Below are 25,435 nucleotides of genomic sequence, written 5' to 3' on the forward strand. Positions count from 1 at the left end.
AGGCAAATACAACTGAGGTGTCTGAGCCTTTTAGATAGGTGCATGAATGTGCAGAAAATGGTAGGATATGGACATTGTGGTGGCAGAAGGGGTTAATTTAGTTAAGTATTTAATTACGAATTCAATCATTTCAGCACAACATGGTGGGCCAAAGGGCCTGCGTCTGTCTATGTTTTGGGTACTTGGGGAAGCCTACATGGTCACAGGGGAGAATGTGGAAACTCTACATAGACAGCTCCCAAAGTCAGGGTTGATCCAAGATCTCTGGAGGTGTGAGACAGCAATAGCAACTGCTACACCACTGAATGGCCTGTGAGCCAAGTTTCAATCTCCCTTAGAAAGGCAATGATTTTGCTGATTATAATTTATTCAAATTCAAATTTAAAGAATTCATGCTCTCTTTTCACTCATTGAGGGATCAAGGACAAATGATACTGAGTTAGAAGACCAAACATGATTACATTGAATGATGGAGTAGGGCTGAAGGGCCAAATGGCTTAATCTTGCTTCTGTTTCTTCTGTTCTTATGCCCCATCCAATGTTACACGGCACCATTCCAACTAAACAAGGGCATTCTGATTGAATGGTAGATGTCTCATGTGTTGTACCTTGCTGAGGTTTGAGTATGTTTCTCTTGGTATCCAGGGCATATACGGCCTACTCTTCTGAATCTTCTTACCATTCAAGCCTGTGCTGCTCTGCACGACCTTTACTTTTTGACCCATTACGCTGCATTCTCAGACAAACGTTTACTTATGAAACCACATCTGGGAGAAACTACATTTTTCAGAGTGTTTTAAGTCAGGTTAAAAGTGGTCCAACAACAGGTAGAACTAAATGATCCAACAACCTATGCGTCAGATGAAAGCTTTGCATTTTTGCTGCATCCGTCCTTGATAGATGGTAAACAGAAACACACAGCCCACAACATAGAATGTACTATAGTCATTGAAGCTAGGCAATACAGAACAGTATAAAGGACAACCACACCTCATCCAAGCTATTCTTGTCCAATTACAGATACAAACATTTAGGAGGCAACACAGAAAATTGCCCTGATGCATCCTGAAAAGAAAAAAAAGAGCAAATCCAATCTACCTAATTACTAAGCTATTATTCTACATTCAGTCGTAAGCACAGTGAAGGAAGGTGCTGTCATCAGAGCAATGAAAACATCTCCCTTTCATTTAATTTAATAGAGTTGCCATCTAAGTTTTAACCAATCTTCAACACCGAAATCTGGTGTTCCCTTTTTCCCTTGTAAATATTGATCCTAAATACTTCACGCATCCTTGTCAATTTTCGTTTTCTGTTCCATTTCAACAAAAAGAAACCAGATTTGTTTCTTTTTCTTTCTGTGTGTATTTCATGGCTACCTGGAGAAAACAAATATCAGAGTTGTATTGTACATGTATTTGACAATAAAATGAACCTTTGAACCTTTGATTTTGCAATTAACAATTCATTTTAACTGACCAATGCTCACCACTTCACTATTCATTTTAATATTTACTGAAACTCTCTCCAAAATCTCCCTCAATATTCTCCTTAATTTTCTTTTAGCTTTCTTTATTTGCCTCTTATTCTTATCCTGGATTACTATTGGATATCCAAACCCAACATTTTCAAATCGGAGAAAAAACAGTTAATGTGATTTTGATATTGCTGTAGTTACTTGCCTATTTAATGTATTATAAACATGCTGTGCTTCTTCTCATCAATGGATAATAGAAGTTTAAGTGTTTATCTAGATATATTTTTAGTTTTTATCCTCAAATTCAGTATTTTATGGAAAGCTTCATCTTCCCTTTGTACTGTATAGGGTAGTTAACATTATTGGTTCCCACAATTTCCAGTTCATAACTTGTGAATTACATGTGATGTAATATCTGTTTTTTTTGTAATTCATGACATACATTCTGAAACATAGTACTGTCTTTTAAAATTATTTTTAGGGTGCATGCACCTGAACTGTACAGGATAACTTTGTACATAATTGCAGCAGAAATTATTCCAAAGTTAAATTTAACATGCAATCAATTAAAACATCAAAAATCATTAACAATCTTGAACAAAGCATGCTGCAGGACCAGGATATCGATGATGTTTGAGGGGTGGCTTTGTGGTGCAACGAGAAGAGTGAATAATAGCTTTCAACTTGGAATAACTGAGGGCTAAGATTGCCAAGTGTCATCGCTGAAAGCCACAAAGAATGATATTTTCATTCCTCAGGACTGTGTTTCTTTCAGCACCATTTATGTAATGGTCAAAAGATCATGAAATGCTGCACTGTAATATGAATAGAAGAAATTAAAACTGATGGTAGGAAGATAACGAAATCTCAGCTTTGTATTGTGGCTGCAGTAGCATGTTGTTTCCATGATTATTCATTTTTGATATTCTGGATAATACATAAAAGTTTGTACTGCAAGTTGAGCAGAAGTGCTTTCATTATTTTTGTAGTTTTTGCCATTTAAGTTTAACTAGTCCCATAATCTCCTTTTGTATTCTGCCCACATGTGAGGTGAAGCCAAAGCCGAGTGATTAGCAACAATCCAGGGGTGATGCTGAGAATTTTATTTACAAAGAATGTAGTTCTAATCTGGAATACACTGTGTGAAGATATGGCCAGTACATAGTCAATTGTTGTTTTCAAAAGGAAATGTCGTATATGTTTGAAGGTAAATATTTACATGGTTATGGGTCGAGTAGCAGGAGTGGGTGGTTTTCTCACTAAAAAATCTGGTTAAGACTCGGGCTTCCCTTTGTCCTGTACAGTAACAATTCTTGGATTTATTTAATCTCGTTTACTTTTACGTTGCTGGACATTGTGTTCATAATGTAGAATACAGCCTTGTTCCACCTATATTCCTTAAGAGATTCTGAATCTGAGTCAGGCATTGGATTTAAAAATTGTTGTTTGAAAAAGAAAGCTACAGCTCTTTTTTTTTCTTAATGTCATGCTGTCAAAACTATCAAGAATTTTTCAATTTGTGCTGATATGCTACTGTATAATTCCTCCATTGTCTCAAACTGCTGAGGACTCAATATGCTCTTTGAAGCTGCTTTTAATTTTGAACATTGAAAAATAGTTTTTTATAGTCGCTTTAAGCATAGAGAAGCTGTAGACTTGCCCATTAAGTTAACCAAGAAAGCAAATATCCTGAGTCAACATGTCTGGGAACCTGAATGCATTTCCTCTGAAGAACATCAAGAATAGGCTTAAACCCAGAGCCTGATGGTGGTGCAAGGTCCATGCTGACTAAAGCAGCTTTTCAAGCGTGACTTCTGTATTCCAGCAGAGTTCTTTTTGTACTTCATGAAAACGTCTTTATGCTTCCACATAAAATTACCATAATATATTAATTCATCTAAGTAATCTTCACCAAAGTGTTGAAAATCTCATGAAAACCTTGTTTTCATTATTTTTTTGCATTTGCCATCGCAGGGAATCTCCTAAAATCAAAATAAAACTTAAAAGTTGGTCCTTCTGTTAGGCCATGTAATTTTCTTTGAAATTCTGAGAGCTGCTTTATGATGGTTTTCTACTTTAAAGCTGCTGCAGGAAAGTGAAGTTGGGTATCAGAAACAGAATACACTTAAAACATCAAAATAAGCTTCGATTTACATGTGAGTTATTAATCTGATATTTCTCTTGAAAGAAAACAGCACTTAATATTTCAGGCCAATGACTTTCTGTTCGAGCTAGGGTAGATTAAATGCCCTTAATCTAGTGAAGATTGGGGATAAGAAGCAGATGGGGAAGAAGACTGGAGTTACAAAATGGACATGGATGGGTAAAGGACTAGTTGCAGCAGAGTCAGAATTAAAACCGGAAGACTGGACTGAAGCTGTAATTGGAAAATGGTGAAAAGTAAAAGTGGGCAATACCAGGGCTCCAATAATGATCTGACTTGGAAGTCCATCCTTCCATCCTCAGAAAGCTGGCAATTGTGTAAACCAATATTAGAAAGTGGGGCACGCTCAGTAATGATTTCATAAAAACTTGGTTAGGTTTTTGGCCACAGAACTGGGCTGCATCATATTGGAAACATATTGTGATTTTAGTGAGAGCACAAGATGATGATTGCTCCGTACCTGGTTTGAAAAGTTATGAAGAGATGCCTGAAAAATTGAACCATTTTTCTTTGAAATATTATATGTGACTAAAATCTACACAAAACCCACTAAGATGATTGGGGATGATAGGGACCTGGTGATGAAAGGGAAAAACAAGTTACATTTTAGAAATATTTTTGTTTAATGCATTTGAATGATAAGCTAGAGAAAGGACGATTAAAACGGGTGGGTAGGAATATAGAGTTGAAGTTGTAACCTATGATCAGCCATAAGTTTATTTAATGTGAGATGAGTTCAATGGGTCAGTGACCTATTCCTACTCAAACTCTCATGTTTGAGGCAGAATGGACTATTTTGAAAAGGTGAGCAATTTAGAATGAGGAGAGTAAATGAAAAGGATATGAAAAGAGAGCGGAGACCTCTCTACCCAGACTGGTTAACTATTGTCCTAAGCTCTCAGCAGAAAACTACCAAGGAGGCACAAGAGAATACAGATGCTGGAATTTGGAACAATGCACTAAAAGCTGGAGAAACTCAGAGAAATAGACCAACGGTCCCCAACCACCGGGCCGCAAAGCATGCGCTACCGGGCCGAGAGGAATGATATGAGTCAGCTGCACCTTTCCTCATTCCCTGTCACGCACTGTTGAACTTGAACATAGGGTTGCCAACTGTCCCGTATTGCCGGGACATTGGTTTGTCCCATACGGGACCGCCCTTGTCCTGTATTTCTCCCGCTAAGGTAGAGCGTACCTATGAAACCTTTCATGCTGAAATGGGGTAAAGCGCAGAAGCAATTACCATTAATTTATATGGGAAAAATTTTTGACCGTTCCCAGACCCAAAAAATAATCTACCAAATCATAACAAATAACACATTAAACCTAAAATAAAACTAAGATAGAGTTAAAGCAAGAATGATTTGATAAATACACAGCCTATATAAAGTAGAAATAATGTATGTACAGTGTAGCCGGGAAGATTAAGTCAAAACCAATTTGTGGAAAAAAAATCGGCACGTACACGCATGCGCACACAAGTGCCCGCACAAGGCTTCATGGTCATGGTAGTCTTTCTCAGGGTAAACACTGTCCCGTATTTGACTGCTACTTTTGTTCCTTATTTGGGAGTAAGAATGTTGGCAACCTTAACTGTAAAAGACATGTTGAGGTGAGTTTAACCCTACTTGAACACCCCCCCCCCCACCGGTCGGCTAGTCTGCAAGAATATTGTCAATATTAAACCGGTATGCGGTGCAGAAAAGGTTGGGGACCCCTGAAATAGAAAATCAATATTTTGGGTTGAGACCCTTCATCTAGACTGAAGGGTCACTGGAATGAAGAATAGATGAAAGGTCTCAACACAAACATTGACTGTATATTTTCCTCCTGAACAGCTTATTATGTGCCACTCAGGAAACTATTAAGATTGGATAAGCTCCCTATTTTACACCATTTTCAAATTGTCGTCCTATTGAAGCCAAGTCAGGTGGTATATTAAACAGCAGTCAGTCTAATCCCATCCTGAGAATTCTGTAAGAATTCCATCAAAAAGTTGTAAACTTGTTGATTTCACAAATAGTAAAGGTGCAGTAAAAATCAACATGGGCAGATGGAATGAAGGAATATAGAGGCAGAAAAAATAAAGATACATTTTGTGGACTGTTTAGTGATATGAATACTGCTGTGCTCTGATTGAAACAAATGGACTGTTTCCATTGCATAATGTTGCAAAAAGATACACCACAAATCAGAAATAAGAACTTCAATATGTTCTTGTTTCTGGCTAATATAATTACATGCTATAACTTGTTAGAAACCATAGAACCCATAGAAAAACTACAGCGCAGAAACAGGCCTTTTAGCCCTTCTTGGCTGTGCCGAACCATTTTCTGCCTAGTCCCACTGACCTGCACACGGACCATGTATCTCCGTATACTTCCCATCCATGTACCTGTCCAATTTATTCTTAAATGTTAAAAAAGAACCTGCATTTACCACCTCATCTGGAAGCTCATTCCACACTCCCACCATTCTCTGTCTGAAGAAGCCCCCCCAATGTTCCCTTTAAACTTTTCCCCCTCACCCTTAACCTATGTCCTCTGTTTTTTTTTCTCCCCTTGCCTCAGTGGAAAAAGCCTGCTTGCATTCACTCTATCTATACCCATCATAATTTTATATACCTCTATCAAATCTCCCCTCATTCTTCTACGCTCCAGGGAATAAAGTCCTAACCTGTTCAACCTTCCTTTGTAACTGAGTTTCTCAAGTCCCAGCACCATCCTTGTAAACCTTCTCTGCACTCTTTCAACCTTATTAATATCCTTCCTGTAATTTGGTGACCAAAACTGAACACAATACTTCAGATTTGGCCTCACCAATGCCTTATACAACCTCATCATAACATTCCAGCTCTTATACTCAATACTTTGAGTAATAAAGGCCAATGTAACAAAAGCTCTCTTTACCACCCTATCTACCTGTGGTGCCACTTTTAGGGAATTTTGTATCTGTATTCCCAGATCCCTCTGTTCTACTGCACTCCTCAGTGCCTTACCATTTACCCTGTATGTTCTACCTTGGTTTGTCCTTCCAAAGTGCAATACCTCACACTTGTCTGTATTAAACTTCATCTACCATTTTTCAGCCCATTTTTTCCAGCTGATCCAAGTCCCTCTGCAAGCTTTGAAAACCTTCCTCACTGTCCACTACACCTCCACTATTTGTATCATCAGCAAATTTGCTGATCCAATTTACCACAGTATCATCCAGATCATTGATATAGATGACAAATAACAATGGACCCAGCACTGATCCCTGTGGCACACCACTAGCCACAGGCCTCCACTTGGAGAAGCAATTCTCTACTACCACTCTTTGGCTTCTTCCATTGAGCCAATGTCTAATCCAATTTACCACCTCTCCATGTATGCCTAGCGACTGCATTTTCCTAACTAACTTCCCATGCGGGACCTTGTCAAAGGCCTTACTGAAGTCCATGTAGACAATATCCACTGCCTTCCCTTCATCCACTTTCCTGGTAACCTCCTCGAAAAACTCCAATAGATTGGTCGAACATGACCTACCACGCACAAAGCCATGTTAACTCTCCCTAATAAGTCCCTGTCTATCCAAATGCTTATAGATTCTGTCTCTTAGTACTCCCTCCAATAACTTACGCACTACCGACGTCAAATTTACCTGCCTATAATTTCCCGGATTACTTTTCAATCCTTTTTTAAACAACGGAACAACATGAGCCATTCTCCAATCCTCTGGCACCTCACCCGTAGACACCGACATTTTAAATATATCTGCCAGGGCCCCTGCAATTTCAACACTAATCTCCTTCAAGGTCCGAGGGAATACCCTGTCAGGTCCCGGGGATTTATCCACTTTAATTTGCCTCAAGATAGCAAGCACCTCCTCCTTTTCAATCTGTACAGTTTCCATGATCTCACTACTTGTTTCCCTTAATTCTGTAGACTTCATGACAGTTTCCTTAGTAAATACAGACGCAAAAAAGCCACTTAAGATCTCCCCCATTTCTTTTGGTTCCGCACATAGCTGACCACTCTGATCTTCAAGAGGACCAATTTTATCCCTTCCAATCCTTTTACTCTTAATATACCTGTAAAAGCTCTTTGGATTATCCTTCACTTTGACTGCCAAGGCAACCTCATGTCTTCTTCTAGCCCTCCTGATTTCCTTCTTAAGTATTTTCTTGCACTTTTTATACTCCTCAAGCACCTTATTTACTCCCTGTTTCCTATACATGTCATACAACTCTCTCTTCTTCTTTATCAGAGTTGCAATATCCCTTGAGAACCAAGGTTCCTTATTCCTATTCACTTTGCCTTTAATCCTGACAGGAACATACAAGCTCTGCTCTCTCAAAATTTCTTCCTTGAAGTCTTCCCACTTACCGATCACATCTTCGCCAGAGAACAACCTGTCCCAATCCACACAATTTAGATCCTTTCTCATTTCTTCATGTACGGGGTCTTCCTTTTGTTACATTTAAAATGGTGATTTTGTTATGTTAATCTGTGGAATGCGGCTTTGTTGTGTTTTAACGCTGCAGAGAGTTTGCGCTAGCAGCTTGTTGTGGTTTAGAGGGTGATAAGAGGGTGCTATTAGCCAATGGGTGGTTATGTATCGTTTTGTTTTCGGATGCCATGCTGTATGATATGACTGTGGACTGAGTTTTGGCGGGGAGTCGGGAGGAGAGACGAGGAGGATGGTGGACGTGCGGAGAGGCTCCGGTCGATCACTTCGGGTGGTCCCGAGCCGTGGGTCGACGGAATTCGGGTGGTCGTCTGATGTCGAATTTGAGCTCCAACGGTAGCGCGCGAAGAACTTGGACTTTGATAAGTGTTGGCGCCTTTTTTTTTCCCCATTACTTTCCTCTCTGTATCAAATGTATATTAATGCCCTAGATTTAGTAATATCTATAAAGTGTATGTGTTAAAATTTACTGGGTGTGCTGGCTGATGATTGATGTTTGTGATTGATTCGGGCGACGATTGACCCTGAGGGGACGGTTGAAGCAGGTGCTGGGCGGGATTTCCCCTAGACATTCACGAGCCAATATAACGGAACGTTACATTCAAATTTGGCCTTCTTCCAGTTCAGAACCTCAACCCTAGGACCAGATCTATCCTTGTCCATGATTGTTGAAACTAATGGTGTTATGTATCAAAGTGCTTCCCTACACACACTTCCGTCACTTGTCCTAATTTGTTTCCTAATGGGAGATTTAATATTGCATCCCCTCTAGTTGGTACCTCCATATATTGATTTAGAAACTTTCCTGAAGACATTTTACAAACTCGAGCCCATCTAGACCCCTAACAGTATGGGAGTCCCAATCAATATGTGGAAAATTAAAATCCCCTACCACCACAATTTTATGTTTCCTGCAGTTGCCTGCTATCTCTCTACAGATTTGCTCCTCCAATTCTCACTGACTATTGGGTGGTCTATAATACAACCCCACTAATGTGGCCATACCTTTCCTGTTTCTCAGCTCCACCCATAAGGACTCAGTAGACAAGCCCTCTACTCTGTCCTGCCTGAGCACCGCTGTAACATTTTCCCTGACAAGCAATGCTACCCCGCCCCCCCCCCCCACCTTTCATTCCTCTGCCTTGATCACATCTGAAACATTGGAACCCTGGAATATTAAGCTGCCAGTCCTGCCCCTCCTGTAGCCAAGTTTCACTAATTGCTATAACATCATAATCCCACGTGTCAATCTACGCCCTCAACTTGTCTGCCTTCCCCGCAATACTCCTAGCATTGAAATATATACACCTCAGAAGATTTTTACCACCACTCACAACCTTTCTATTTTTGGCTTTGCTTGAACTTTTAACATCATTTATTTTCACCCGAGCCACACTGTCAGTTCTGTTGTGTAGGAAAATACAAAAGGAATTTGAAGTGGAGAGAATCCCTTGAATAGTCCATACAGAAACTAATGTGAAAGTAAAACAAAACTCTTCCACTTTAGTCACTTCTACCCTGCCCTGCAGCTTTTCATTCCACTTTGCGTCCTAAATACATTAAAGCTCATTAGATGTGTCACTGCTCTCTGTCTTATCTATCCACAGTAACTGTAGTTTCTGCATTGATATAAAACTGTGTAAAAAAATCTAAATTTCTTAATTTATTGATAACAACTATATTCTGTTTTGCAAGCTACCTCTAAATTTATCCTGCACCCTAACTTTGAACGTAGTCAGGAGCTTCCTCTTGTGGCATCTTCAGAGGTTCATGCGCATTAAATCCATTGCCTTGCTTTTTTTGTTACATCATCCAATAGATTAAATAAAATTGGATACTTTAGAATGTATAAGGTAGAGTTTCTAAATATCTTTGGAATATAATTGTCAGTTATTTAGCACCTAATATAAATGAAATATCATTCTGCATCTTTTTTGCATATACATTAATGATGAGATGACTGCAATCCACTCTTAACACATCTTTTTTTTCCCTCAAAAAGACTTTCAGCTTATTAGATGCATATTTAAGTACCTCAATTACATTGGTAATGCTTTGCAGGCATGGCTTTGCTAATGTTCGCTGATGTTGAAGTTGGAGGTTGTTTGCATTGCAATACATCACCTTGTCATGCCTGAGCATGGCCATTGTATTTATTGAATTAAGTTCATTATAAAAATTGCTCTGACCATTGTGTTTTTAGGATTGGTCTCGACCGAAGGAAAAATTGACTTTGTTTGCTTCTGGAGTTGAATATGTGCATTTCAGTGGACTGGGCTGTGCAAAAATAAGAAATGATTACAAGAATTAGCAAGTAGTTACTCTAATTTTTTTTACTTTTCATTTATTTCATTTTTCATGATGTCTTATTTAAACTGGTAAAGATCTGCTACTAATTATATTAAAATAGAATAGAACACAACTGTAACCTTTATAATATACCAACTGAATAGCATAGTTCCAGCTCAGTTCAAATATAGAATAGATGCTGATATTTTGTATTGAACATTATCTTTAATTCATTAAAGCTAAATCAAGGGTGAGCAAAACTGCAATATCCAATTTGGAAGCCTCAGAGGCAATTTTAGAAACCAAATTTTTGGAAAGTGATAGCCTTAGAGGGTATTTGGTGAGATGATCTTGACTCAAAATATCAATTCCTTTTCCTCCACAGATACTGTTCAACCTCCTAAATTTCTCCAGCTATTTGTTGTTTTTTAGCTGCAGAGGATATTTATCTGAATATTATTAGGGTTGAGAACTTGAGTAGCGAGAAGATGGAACAGTTAGGATAACGATAGAGACGGTTAAAAGCAGAAGAAATAGAGATTTCCGAGATGATAGATTTTCATGGAGAAATATTATTTCCTCCACTGAGTCAATCAATCACCACAAGTCACAGATTTAAAGACAGTTGTGAAAAATGTAGTTTTTTTTATTCCAGTTAGAGCTAAAAGGTGACAAGGTACTTGATTTGAACAGGTACATGGTGTACAGACAGAAAAGTCGTGTGCAGTACTGGATGTCTCTGTTCTTTCAAGAAGCCAGTTGTCTTGTTTGTAGAATCTCTCCTTAAAAGAACCTGGTTATAATTTGAAGTAAATTAGTAAGAAACATAAAAATGCTCTGTAAAAGCTTCCATAGATAGATTAAAAAGAAAAGAATAGCAAAATTTCCTATGGGTTCTTTGTAGACAAGAATAGGAGAAATTATATTGTGGAATAAGGAAATAGAAGAGAAAGTAAATTTTTATATTTCTTCATGAAATGTGGCACAAAATGTCCCAGAAATAGTGGGAAACAACAGTAAGAGTGTGCCTGAAGAGCTGAAGCAAGTAGCTTTAGTGAAAAAGCAGCTTTCATATAAGAGGACAGATATTCAGGACTGAGACATGAAGGAATTTTTTCACCTAATGGATTAAAAATCTTTGGAATTCTTGAAGTAAGAGAACTGTGTAGATTCTGTTGTTGGGTATATTCAGAATGGATATTAATTGAGAAATGTATGATTAGTACAGGAAAGTTTAACATACATGAGACCGGTAGAACAGGTGTAGGGGGACAAATAGTCAACTCGAACTCGAACTCAAAATTTTATTGTCTTATAACACAAGAACATAAGAAAATTGGAACAGGGTAAGCTATCAGGCCCTTCAAATATCTGCTGTGGATCCCAGCATTTTCCCAGTTCTCTTGTATACTACTAGTTAATGCCACTTCGGACATCCTGCATTTCAATTGTCAAGTAACCTTTACCTCCTTCGCTAATTGTGGATTGTGCTTCTTCTCATGAAGTCCTCCTTTTTATTGGGATGAACTCTTGCAGATTATTACAGTTCCTTTCAAATATGCCATTGATTTTTCCCTATTTATGCTCTGATTTATTGAGAGGTTGGATTTTTCGTGTCTACATACTACTGTCACTGGTGCCTTCATTCCACTGCTAGTCATGATTTCAATTGAAACTGATTCCATATTACCACCCAATATCTTTAAATCATGATGCAGCATTGTTCTGATTCCTTCCTTGATTAAAACCCCATTCTACCTCTCTTCCCTATGATCAGCTCTTTTAGAACAGATTATCACCTGAAAAATGGGGTTTCAATTCTAGTCACTATGTTTCTGTAATTGCAATTATGCCATGCATGCTATATATTTTGCTATCTGTGCTACCATCTCATCTGTCTTGTTGAAAATGCAATGTGTATTCCAATAGAGAATAGTCAGCTTTGTTTTTTTTTCCACAGATGTTCGCAACTCTAGATTTGACACTATTTTTTGCATATTTCCATTTGCATCTTCTGCCCTGGCCTATCATACTATAACAGTCAATTCCCCCCTCACTACCCACCAGTAATGCCACCAGTCTTTGAATTCTACTTGTTCCATTAGACCTTATGTTCTTGTTGCCCTCTCACCTCACCCCACTCTCTCCCATCATTAGTGCCTATATGGACCACATCAATGCATCCTCCCCCTCTAATTCTGTTTCATTTTCAGCACAGAAGAGATGTCCTTAACCCTAATGCAAAGCAGGCACACAACCTTCGAGACTTTCCATCTTTGCTACAGAGAATTCTGTTTATTCTTCTAACTATGCTATCTCCTATGACCATTATATTCTCGCCCCCATTTGAAAACCTTCATGTGCCATGGTGTGATAAATAGTTTGCACATTCTCCCTACAGTCACCACCCTCATCCAGAAAGGAAGCAAGAACCTAGTGTTTCTTTGACAAAGCTAAGGACTGAGATACCTCCAGAATGATCCTTTTGGTCCCCCCGCCTGCTCTTTCTGCTGTCACACTATCTTGTCCCTGACCAATCACCAGTTTAGGAGTAGCTAATCTCATGGGTGCGTGGCTGTCTCCTGAAATAACGTGTCCATGTAACTCACATCTCCCTGAAGATGTTGCAAAGAACGGGTGAACCCAAACGCAGGACACTGGCACGGAGATAGAGTTAGGATGCAGACGAGAGCGTGAGCGTGGTGGGAGCTGAACAGCAAACAGGAGGGTGAACGGAAAAGCAGGAGGCAGGCAAAACTTTTCTTGACACAGGGCGTTGCTGGAGCTGAACGGCAAACAGGAGACAGGCGGCAGGCAACACTTATCTTGACACGGAGTGTTAAATGGAAAGGCGAACAACAGGCAATACTTATCTTGACTCGGAGAGACAGAGTTACACAGGTGAACCTCGGTACCGAGGTAAAAATTAGAATACACAATCCTAAGCAGCCAGGAACGTGAATTACCACACTGGCTGAAACAACGATCTGGCAATGAGTGGATACAAAGCCGGGATATTTATGCTGCAGGTCTAGATGAGAATCAGGTGTGCTGCGATCAAAGGGAATTAGGAGAATATGGGGAATTAACGGTCGGGACCATGACAGAAGATACACAATACTTGGAGCTCAAAGTCCAGCTGACGGTGCCAGAGTTCCTCATGTAGTCCACACTTGCTGCAGATCTGCTCACGGTTTACCAAGTGTTCGCACATGGTGCAGCTATAATGAATCACTCACTCCACCGTCTGTTTTAATTAATTAGTTTTATTCATTGATTGAATTAGTTTTTATTAACTCTCACCACTTTAGGAGTACAGATATTGCTTACATTAATGTGCCCTAACTTTAATCTCTTGACCAATCATAATATGCAGAAAGAAAACTAGCGATCACTTCCTTATTTACCACAATGAGCTGACTTGTACGTACCAAACAGCTGTCTTCTATTGCTGCACCTCACTTTCTGAAAACTGCTACTGCCTTGCCCAGGTCCTCTTCTCTCGCCTGCCACTTCTGACAAGGGGAGGGGACTTGCTTTATTTGCTCATAAGCAAAGACTGTTTATAGACAAAAATATCTGCAAAAATAGTTTCAATATCTTTGTTCTTTTGGGGCAAGCCAACTCCTAGAGCAGGTCACATTTCCTAAAACATTGAAATTGGGTCAATGCAAATATTTGTGTTGGAAAGTGAAGAACTTCAGGTTGTTAACATTTGGATGCTGCAGCTCCTTCAGAAATACTTTTTGTTCCACTTTGGAAATTGTGCATTGTTAATAGAAATAGTTGTTGGGTTTCTTTAAAATTATGATAAATATCTAAAACCATAGGCTACTGTTTATGCATTAAGTGGCTCAGTTCTGAAGAGTTGAAATATATTTCACTATTTAGAACTAAAACTAGCAAAATAGAATACCTCTTTTCTTTGCCATATTATCAGGTTGAGTTATGAGACAATTTTCTTATGTAGATTTTGTTTTGTATCTGGGTCGTATAATATCAGTTGAAACAGGAGAAGCAGTATTAGCTCAATGCCTGCATAACCAGATGGTGGTATATATCATGGCATACATCACAAATGCACACTTATGATTAATGCAGCTTACTATTCTTGGCAGATTGCATGATTGCTCAACACCATCACTAAGACTTTGTGATATATCACTACAATCTGAGGGCAATGGGTGTGTAATTTATTTCTTGTGCCTTATCATTAAACATCTACCCCAATTTTAAAAGCCTCTCTTATGACAAAATAATATTTTACACCGGATGCATCTCATGCACCATCAGTTCCTTGGGCATGCAACAGTAGTCCCCTGGCCTGCAGACCTGGAAATATTTGAAAAAGATAGATTAGATGTAAGAACAAAACAGAAGCACCCTGTGAAAAAGGATCTAGTGTTTTCCCAGCATATATGACGAATAAACTCTTCCCGTGCTTCCAGGTATTGATTATACCAGGTGTTATCCCGGCCTTCCAGGTATTGATTATAACCAATGTTTCGATGACAAGCTCTGATGAAGATGGCAGAATTTGTCATCAAAACGTCAGTTATAATCGATATGTGCACCTGGCTGGAAGCCCAAGAAGAGTTTACTTGTCAAAAGCATCGTGTGTTCAGCAAAAGTGGAGGGAGCTAATATTACAATATGTTATGCTATTTATGTAATATATGGATCTATTTCTTTTAGAACAATGACATTCCCCCCCCGCTCTACATATTGATCTGTTATCTACACATGCACATTGTTCTCTCTCTCTCTATCACTGCAATGCGAATACACCAGTTTAAGTCATCTTCCGTGTGTGTGCTTTTATGTAATTGATATGTAATTATGCACAGACACAACAAATTAGCAATGGATGTCAGAAAATATGACGAACTACACCGACAGTTATGGGATGAAACATTGAGAGTTGAACAGCACGAGAATGCCGAAGGACTCATGGGTAACAGTGAAAGACGTGTTGAATTTAAAGTGAAAATAATGTGGTGATAGCTTCATTTGGGAAAGCTGACGAATTTGATAGTGCTAATCAAGGCTAGGAGCTGAACTGTATTGTAACGCGAACAACGTGGAGGAGCAAAAGAAAGCCCCTGCATTTCTTAGCTTAATGGGTGCAAGGACATGCAATCCCTTACAGAACCTAGTAACCCCTGGAAAGCCAGCAAGCAAGACATTTGATGAAATTGTTACAATTTTACAAAATCAATTGAGCCCTAAACCACTGGCAATAGCTGAGAGATTTAGATGTTACAAAAGGAACCAGTCAAAATATGAAAGCATTTCTGTATACATTGCAGAACTGCACAAACTTTCCCGGTACTGTAACTTTAGAGATGGGCTTTCTGATGCATTAAGGGACAGGATTGCATGCGGCATGCATTGTCAAAGCACTCAAACATGGCTACTGACAGAAAGAGACCTAACCTTAGAACGGGCATTACCGTTGCAATATCATTAGAGACTGTAGCAAAGGATGCAGCAGGACTACAGAAAAGGAGGTTAGAATTGAAATGTACAAAATGCCCCTGAATGGGGCAAAAAGCCAAAGATGTTATCAATGTGGCAAATCCTCCCATGATGCAAATGACTGTTGGTTCAAGGAAAAAGTCTACAGAAAGTGTCACAGATAAGGCCACATAGAGAGAATGCAGAAGACAGACAAAAAACACATCCAAGTGAAAAGTCTCAAAAACAAAGCTAAGTAATTGAATAAAGTTATCAAATATAAAACAGAATCCTGCACCTATTTTCTATGTTTCTATGTTTCTTGGCTCCATCCCTCCCCCTCCTGTCTTCTCCTATCATTTCGTATCTCTCCCTCCCCCTCCCACTTTCAAATCTCTTACTAGCTCTTCCTTCAGTTAGTCCTGACGAAGGGTCTCAGCCCGAAACGTCGACTGTACCTCTTCCTAGAGTCGCTTCCTGGCCTGCTGCATTCACCAACAACTTTGATGTGTGTTCCCTTATGGTATTGGAGCTGTTTTGTCACACATTATTTAAGATGGATTTGAACATTCAGCTGAGTTTGCTTCAAGATCACAACTGCGCATAGATTGGCTGAGAGGTCCTTAGTCTAGTATGGGGAATAAAAAAGTTCCACCACTACCTCCATGGGCAAAACAGTTATGCTGATGACAGATCACCGGCCCCTTGTGTTCATTTTCAATCCCAGGAAGGAAATTCCAGTGATCACTGCTATCCAGTTACAACTTTGGACATTATTTCTAGGAGCCCACTCTTATGACATAGAGTTCAAGGGTACCAAACAACTCAACAATGCTGATGACTTGTCATGTCTTCCACTGTTGGCAACTGAAGAAGAAAAGTCTTCAGACTGTGACCCAGCAGAAGTGTTTCACATGGCATTGGTGGACCAGTTGCTGGTAACATATTCCGAAATACAAAAGGGAAACAAGGGATGACCCGACATTGTCAACAGTCTATGAAATCACCATGCAAGGATGGCCAGCTCATGGTTTCCCTATGTTTCCAGAGATGAGACCAACTGTCAGTATGTGAAAGAATGCTGATGTGTGGATCTTGAGCTGTGGTTCCCTCTGAACTGCACATCAGACTGATAGAAAATCTGCGTGATGGACACCTAGGAACAGTCTCGCTCAGAGCTCTGTGTGGTGGCCGGGAATAGTTCAACAGATTGAAGACTTAGCCAATAGCTGTTTGGGATGCCAAAAAATTCAAAATGCACCCTCACAGGCACCGTTACACCCATGGGAGTGGACCAGTGATGTGCACAGTGGATGTTGGAGATCAAACATGGAGACATCACGTGGACCAGATACTGGATGCTCAACTGAAGAACACACTTGAGTAGACTGCATCCAACAAGACGGGCACATTACAGTCACCAGTGACTTACCTCTCAGTGATGATGCCACTGACAGCAACGTGACACGGGTATCCAAGAACGTTGTCTTAGGCAAGTCACCTGCCAAACCTGATGCCACTCCACAGGTCCAGAGGCACTATCCTGAGCGCCACCCAAAAGACTGAATCTTTAGAACTGTGAAGTTAGTGATAGACTGTTATTGTGAAAGCATGTTTATTTGGAATATGGATAGTGAAAGGGAAATTAAATGTTTTGTACATATACCATTTAATGGTGCATTAATCTAAAGGAGGAGGAAGAGTAATGTATGAATCTCTTTCCTTTGGAGCAAAGTCCATCCATCTCACCCCCCACGTCCGACCAGCCGGCTTAGCACACAGTTGTCCACGCATGCACATTGTTCTTTCTCTCCCTCTCGCTACAATGCAAATACACCAGTTAAAGCCATCACCCATGTGCACACTTTTCTTTAATTGATTTGTAGTTGTGCACAGGCACAACAATGTGAATGGCACAACATAGATATGAAATGAAAATTATTTTTAAGATGCGCATCTGAATTTGCTAATTCTATCATGAAGTTTTATTGAGAGTAATCTAGGCATCTTCAGAGAAGGGGACAGATTCAGAGTATGTCAACCAGCTGAGTTTGGTGTCTGGTGGTCTAAACTGAGTATATACCGTATCTCCTTGTGTTTACATTAAACAGTATTAAAAGATGCAAGGAAACAAACTGCTGGAAGAACTATGTAGGCCAAGTTCAAGTTTAATTGTCATTCAACCATAGACATGAATACAGCCAGATGAAACTGCGTTCCTCTGTGGCCAAGGTGCAAAATACAGTATATATCAACATACACAGCGCAGAACTTAAAACTATAACTGCTCATAGAGTTACAAAGAAGAAAATAAAATAGCCCAAGTCTCTGAGCGTCATGGCCTATAGATTGATGATACAGAAGTGTTGATTCCTGGAGCTACATTTATTCATGCAACATCTGTGGAAGCAAAGAACTGACCAGTACATCAGGTTGAGACGCTGCATAAGGACTGGTGGAGGGTCTTGGTCTGAAATATTGGCCATCTCTATGCCACCACAGATGCGGCTTTACCTGCTGAGTTCATTCAGCAATCTGTCTTTTGCCCCACATTCCAGCATATACAGTCTCTTGTGTCTCCATTAACAGAAGCTATACAGCTAGCCATTTTTCTAATAACCATAATGCAGTAGGTTGAACATAGAGAAATCTATTAAAGGGGAACAAACTGTTTACAAACAGTAATGGAGCACCATGTTTTTGAAAAGTATGATGGATTACATATCACTCATTAATCTGCACTGTCAAGTTCCTGAATAAACAAACTTTCAGCAAAATATCTATTAAATGTCAGTTAATATGCTTTGTTTCTGGGCATTGAGGTACTGCCTTCACTTTCTGCATGGATGCACTTTAATCATCAATTAAAGCAAACTTTCTTGTTCATTAATAATTAATAGTTTTCATATTTGGAAGAGTAGGTATTAAGGGGGTTGTTATGAATATTGTAAAATAATATTATTTTCCAATCTATTTTCATATTTTATTGTCATTAGATTGCAAATGAACTGGAAACCTAATTGTATGTGGTACTGACAACCATGAAACTACTAATCGTTCTCTGCCTAATAATTGTCCTTTAATTAGGTATATTTGCAATGCAAAATAGGGTCATGAAGCATCAAAAAAGGCCTTTCAGCTCAACTTATTCATATTTCTCTAAGCATTTCCTGTCCATGTACCTGTCCAAATGTCTTCTAAATATCATGTATAGTGTCTACTGCTTCCTCTGGAAGTTCATTCCGCCCTCTGTATGGAAAAGCTTGAACCTCAGTTTCCCTTTAAAATTTTCCCTCAGTTTAAAACTATGCACTCAAATTTTAGTATTCCCTACACTGGGAAAAAGACCTATTGCTAAATACCCGATCTAAGCCTCTGACGGTTTTATAAACCTCTGCACACGAGATTCCCAACCAGGGGGGTCCCTGCTCTACACAGTCACCCCTCAACCTCCTTCACTTCAGGAAAAACAGACTCAGGCTATCCAGTGTCTCATAACTCAACCCCCTTGTGTCTCTTTTCAGCATCTTCTCTAGCTTGATCACGTCTTTCCTGTTGAATGGCAAACAAACTCCACATGATTTTCTAGGTGGGAGCTTGCCAAAGCCTTATACATCTGTAACATGATGTTCCAACTACAATGAACTAACCGATGAAGGCAAGCTTGTCATTTGGCTTCTTCCCCATCTTGTTCAACTGTGTTGTCACTTGTATTGCTAGATCTCTATGTTCTATGACACTTCCAAGGGTACTGTTGTTCTCTATATGTGTCCTGCCCTAGTTATCTTCCCTAAATGCATGACTTCACACTTGTTTGTGTTAAATTCCATCTGACATTCTTAGTTCTCAGTTGATCTAGATCCTGTTTTAACCTTAGACAACCTTCTTCACTGTTCACTATGCCAACTATTTTGGTATCGACTGCAAACTTAAATCATGCCACCAACGTTCTCATTGAAATCCTTAATAAATATGACAAACAGCAAGAGGCACAGCACTGATACCTATGATAACATCTGCAAAACTGTTTTCCATTACTATCTTCTGATTCCTACCACCAAGCATATTTTGTATCGTACGAGGGAGCTCATCCTGAATCCCTTGTGATCTAACCTTCCAGACACCTTTCTTGTCAAAAGCCTTGCTAAAGTTAATGTAGACAACATCTGCCCTCGTCAATACTCTTGGTCACCTCTTCAGAAAATTCACTTAAATTTGTGATTTCAGGACTTCCCACACAAAGTCATTCTGACTTCAGTCCTTGCCTTTCCAAATGAAGATAGATCCTGTCTTTCAGAAATCCCACCAGTAGCTTACCCACCACTGATATTAGGCTCACTGGACTGTATATCCCTGGCTTGGGCTTGCAGACCTTCTCAGATTTAGGCAAATCATTAGCTACGTATATTCTAATCTTCCAGTACCTTGGCTAAGGAAGATACACAAGTCTCTGTCAAGGCCCCAACAACTTCTTCTCTTGCTTTCCATAAGTCATAAGCTAAGGTCCCAGTGATTTATCCATGTTTATGCACCTCAAGATTGCCAACATTGTAATGTTGAATATTAATTCATAGCAGTGATGCGTTTGAGGACATCATTTCCCTGAATTTCTTAGCTTCCATTCACAGTAAATATTGTCAGGAAGTGTTCACTATGACTTTGGCATTCCCCTGTGGCTCCCCACATAGAGGACTGCACTGATCCTTAAGGAGACTGATACTCTTCCTCGTTACTCTTTTGTTCTTAATATGCATGGAATCTTTATAGATTTGACGTTACCTTCCCTGCCAAGGATATCTCATGTCCATTTTTTTCATTCCTATTGTCCTTCCTCACTGGCCCCTTTGGTTCCTTATTTTTATAAGGAACTCACTTGATTTTAACTCCCCATATATGATATACACGTATGACTCCTTTTTTTTCCTGGCGGGAGTTCAATATTCCATGTCATCCAATGTTCTGTCATTCTGCCAGCCTTGTCCTTCACTCTGACGGGAGCATGGTGACCCTGAACTCTCCCCATCTTCTTTTGCTGACTATTAGCATATTTCACTATCTATTTTGCTGACTATTCGCTATTGCTGTGACTAAGGAAGATACAAAAGTCCTTGCAAGGGTCCCAACAATCTTCCTATCCATAATGTCATACGGAACACTTGGTCAGGCCCCAGGGATTTATTCACCTTCCCTACGTCAAGACTGCCAGTACCTCCTCTTTCATAATATGTGATGTTGTGGGGATGGAACTGGACTCTCTGACAGTGGTGTCTGAAAAGAGGATGCTGTCCAAGTTGCATGCCATCTTGGACAATGTCTGCCATCCACTACATAATGTACCTAGGTTGGGCACAGGAGTACATTCAGCCAGAGACTCATTCCACCGAGATGCAACACAGAGCGTCATAGGAAGTCATTCCTGCCTGTGGCCATCAAACTTTACAACTCCTCCCTTGGAGGGTCAGACACCCTGAGCCAATAGGCTGGTCCTGGACTTATTTCCTGGCATAATTTACGTATTACTATTTAACTATTTATGGTTTTATTACTATTTAATTATTTATGGTGCAACTGTAACGAAAACCAATTTTTCCCAGGATCAATAAAGTATGACTACAACTATGACTATGACTAACCACACTGAAAATAGGAGACCCATTTTCTCCTTTTAGCATTCCCCTTTACCCTATCTCCCAAGGATATCTCACATCCCTGTTTTACCTGCCGATTTCCTCCTTTAGTGTACTCCTACATTGCTTATAGTCCTCAAGAGCTTTGCTGGATCCAATTTGGTCATATACCTGATATATGCCTCCAGTTTCTGGATCAGATCCTCAATATCCTTTTTTAAACAGAGTTCTATAATCCTGTCGGCCTTGTCCTTCACTCTAAAAGGAGTGTGCTGGCCCTGAACTCTCCCTATCTCACTCAAAAACTTCCCATTTATCTGTTATCCCTTTACCTACTAACAGCCTTTCCCAATCAATCTTTGTTAGTTCCTGCCTAATGTCAACAAAATATATACTTATATTTCTAGCAGTGTATTATTACCATTGAGAATTGTTATGTTCTCACAGTCATGGCTTATTAATTGTTTGATTATATTTATTATTTCTTTTCCAAATCTGCTGTAATGCTGTACCTTTGTTCCTTAAATGATATGAGAATCACACAATAGGAGGCTGTTCAACTCACTGTGACCACATTTACCCATAGGGAGGAATCCCTTTAGTCTCAGGCCCCTTTTCCTTACATCTGTATACCACTGCAACTTACCGTCTCTGGTATATGCTCACCACCACTTCTTAAATTTGTTTTTGCCATTAAACGGCCGAAAATAGTACTTATAGTAACTACCAGTGTGACTTTGAGAAGATGGAAGAAACCAGATCACACAGGAGAGAACTGACACAGTCACTGAAAGACATGCAAGCTCTGCACAGGTAGCATTTGAGGTCAGGATTGAATCTGGGTCCCTAGTGCAGTAAGGCAACAGCATCAACTATTGCACAGTATACTGCCCTGCATCACAAATTGCTTCGCTCCAATATCTTAAAAATAACTATTTGCTTGGCTGTCATTAGAAATTAATTTTAATACTACAGCTGGAATTGGAACTGGGATTTGCTTATTATCATCACATGTGCTGAGGTACAATGAGAAGTTTGTCTTGCATTACTGCTCATACAGATAAAGTCATCAAACAGTGCACTGAGGTAGTACAAGGTAAAGCAATAACAGAATGCAGAATAAAGTGCAACAGCTACTGAGAAAGTGCAGCACAGGTTGACAGGCAAGCTCATAACAAAGTATATTGTGAGTCATGTTCAATCGGAGTCTTAAGCCTTCTGTATGCTCTGGTCAAAAAGCAACCTTTAAGGACACAGCACCATCATATTAAACTGTTATTTGACAAGTCTATTTGATAGTTCCCCCAGTTTAGGTACCAGACACAATCTATTTGTAATGAAGACTTTGTAAAGATGAATTTCCTGTTTCTATAAATATGGTCCAGGTCGATGCTGAATGAATCATCTGATGTTATTTTTTCTCTGTTTCAGTTTACTGGTTATGTTACAACTGAATGGCTTGCTGTGCTATTTAAAATCAACTAAATTGTTAGGTCTGGAGACATAAGTAAACCAGATGGGCTAAAATGGCACATTTTCTCCCATGAAATGGCTATTTCTTTTTCCATTTTCTTTGAAGGGGTGAACATCTCTGTATCCACTGACTTGAGGCAGTCAATTACAGACCATGTAACTTGTTTTAGAGTTTTAAGCAAAATCTATACTACACCTCCAATCTTTTGCCGATCACATTAAATCTGGATCCTCTAATGGGAACATTTTTTTATTTACCATGTCCGTCATCTTGTGGAAGTGTATCAAATCTGCTCTCAACCTTTACGTCAAGGAGACCAGCATTGCTTTCTGTTTAATCTTGTTCTTTGAACTATTCTGATAAAGGATTCATGCCGAGTCCCCTGCTCTACTCTTGGTTGTGTGGTGAGGCACAGCTCAAATGCCATCCATAAATTCACCGATATCAGCAGGATCTCAGATGGCAATGGGGAGGTGGACAGGAATGAGATGGATTGGCTGGTTGACTGATACTACAACAGCCCGGCATACATTGTGAACAAAGCCAAGGAATTGAGTGTAGACTTTTGGAAGGGGAAGTCAGGAGAACGAACACCAATCATTGACAGGTCAGTGATGGAAAGAGTGAGCAGCTTCAAGTTCCTGAGCATCAATATTTCAAAGGGTTTGTCCTGGGCCCAACACATTGATGCAATCATGAAGAAAGCATACCTGTGGTTCTACTTCATTAGGAGTTTGAGGAGATTTGGTAGGTCACCAAAAACATTTGCACATTTCTACAGATGTGCGGTGGAGAGTTTTCGAACTGATTCAATCACAGCCTGGTATGGGGCCTCCAGTGCACAAGATCACAAGAGGCTGCAGAGTGTCTTGGACTCAGCCGACTCCGTCACGGGCACAGCCGTCCTTCCATCAAGGACATCTTCAGGAGGCAATTCCTCAAGAAGGCTGCAGCCATCATTGACGACCCTCCGCATCAGGGACATGCCCAATTCCTGTTACTACCATCAGGGAGGAAGCTCAGGAGTGTGAAGACCCACACTCAATGTTTTAAGAACAGCTTCTTTCCCTCTGCCTTAAGATTCCTGAATGGTCCATGAACCCATGAATATTTTCTAACTTCTGGTAATATTTATATCTTGCACTCTACTGCTGCTGCAAAACAACACATTTCATGACAAGTCAGTGATAATAAACATGATTCTGATAGTACATCCTTTCTTAAATATAATTACTTACAATCTCTATTTAATTTACCCTTTTTGATTCTCCGACCTAACAGAACAGCGTGTTTCTTACAACCTAAACAGTATACTGCTTTGAGGAAACCATTAATGTGCGCCTGGCAGCAGATATAATGAATAGGCTGGGTGATGTGTTGTTCTGATCCATGTCATATAAATGTAACAGGAAAGATAAATATTGTTAATGTGCATAATGTCAGGTTTCCTTATTGAAAGTTATTTTATTCATACAATGAAATTGCTGAGAAATATTATCAGTGTCAGTATTAAAAACTCTTCTGAGATATTTCAGATAGATGTGATAAGTTGCCATGATAAATGCAAGTCTACCTTTCAAGTGTTGTTTGTGTTCATTCATCTTTTGAGTTTGAATGATGTCAGTTGAGTGCATGTCTCCTCATGGGTAAAAATGTGTTTAACGAAGTATGCTGGCCATCATTTGGGCCACAGGACATCATCTAAACAAATAGTCAGAGTGTTATTTTCCCAGTGAAGTAAGTGGGTGAAATAGAATGTAAGAACAAGTGGCAAAACTAATATTCCAAATCAGTGTGAGCTGATAACATCGCGGAGCAGCATAAACAGCTTTTAGTTGCAGCAATTATTTTGTACGATCCTTCAAAAAGAAGCGCCAATTGCTTATTCACAGCTGTTCAGAAAGCACCTTTTGTTTGGCTGGCATGTTGGAATTGTGGTCCTTGAAGCATTAGTTCTGCAGAAACAAGATTCCATACATGTCTTTTTCATTGTCTTACTCTGTATTTGCTCAGTATATGGTGTGGTAAAAATTTATTCTGTACAAAAATGTCTGAATCAAATGTTCCTGTATTTACTCATACTTATCTGCTGGTTCTAATTACCAGGAAGGATTAAAAGGATTGAAATAATTTTTAAGTGAGTGTTGTTTATATATGAAAGAATGGCACTTAAATATGCAAATGCAGTCCTTACATTATTACAAAATGTTGAGAGTCTATTGTGTTCACAGTGAAGGAAGAAAATTCATGGTGCCTCTGGCCATGGAGTGAGTGTATTAAATATAGAACAGTACAGGACAAGTTCAAAATGGCATCCTATCTGTTAAATTAGTTTATAAAACATTTCTTGTGGTATCTATCATATCAAGTGAAAGCCTAATGAAATTGTAGAGGTCAGAGCTTTAGTTATTGAAAAATAGTTTGATATAAAAGTTATATTACAATGTTGCAAGAGAATTTTCTATTAAAATATTTATATAGAGTAAGATTCTTCATACTCC

General features: G+C 39.3%; 1 protein-coding gene across 1 annotated transcript in view; it reads left to right on the top strand.

The window, feature by feature from the left end:
- The window catches only part of LOC140205542 (serine/threonine-protein kinase BRSK2), a 1,025,607-nt gene that overhangs the window by 874,504 nt on the left and 125,668 nt on the right, over positions 1-25,435 (top strand). The gene's annotated exons all lie outside the window — the stretch shown is intronic.

The sequence above is a fragment of the Mobula birostris genome, chromosome 11 (genome assembly GCF_030028105.1).
Source record: "Mobula birostris isolate sMobBir1 chromosome 11, sMobBir1.hap1, whole genome shotgun sequence".
Classification (NCBI taxonomy): Eukaryota; Metazoa; Chordata; class Chondrichthyes; order Myliobatiformes; family Myliobatidae; genus Mobula; species Mobula birostris.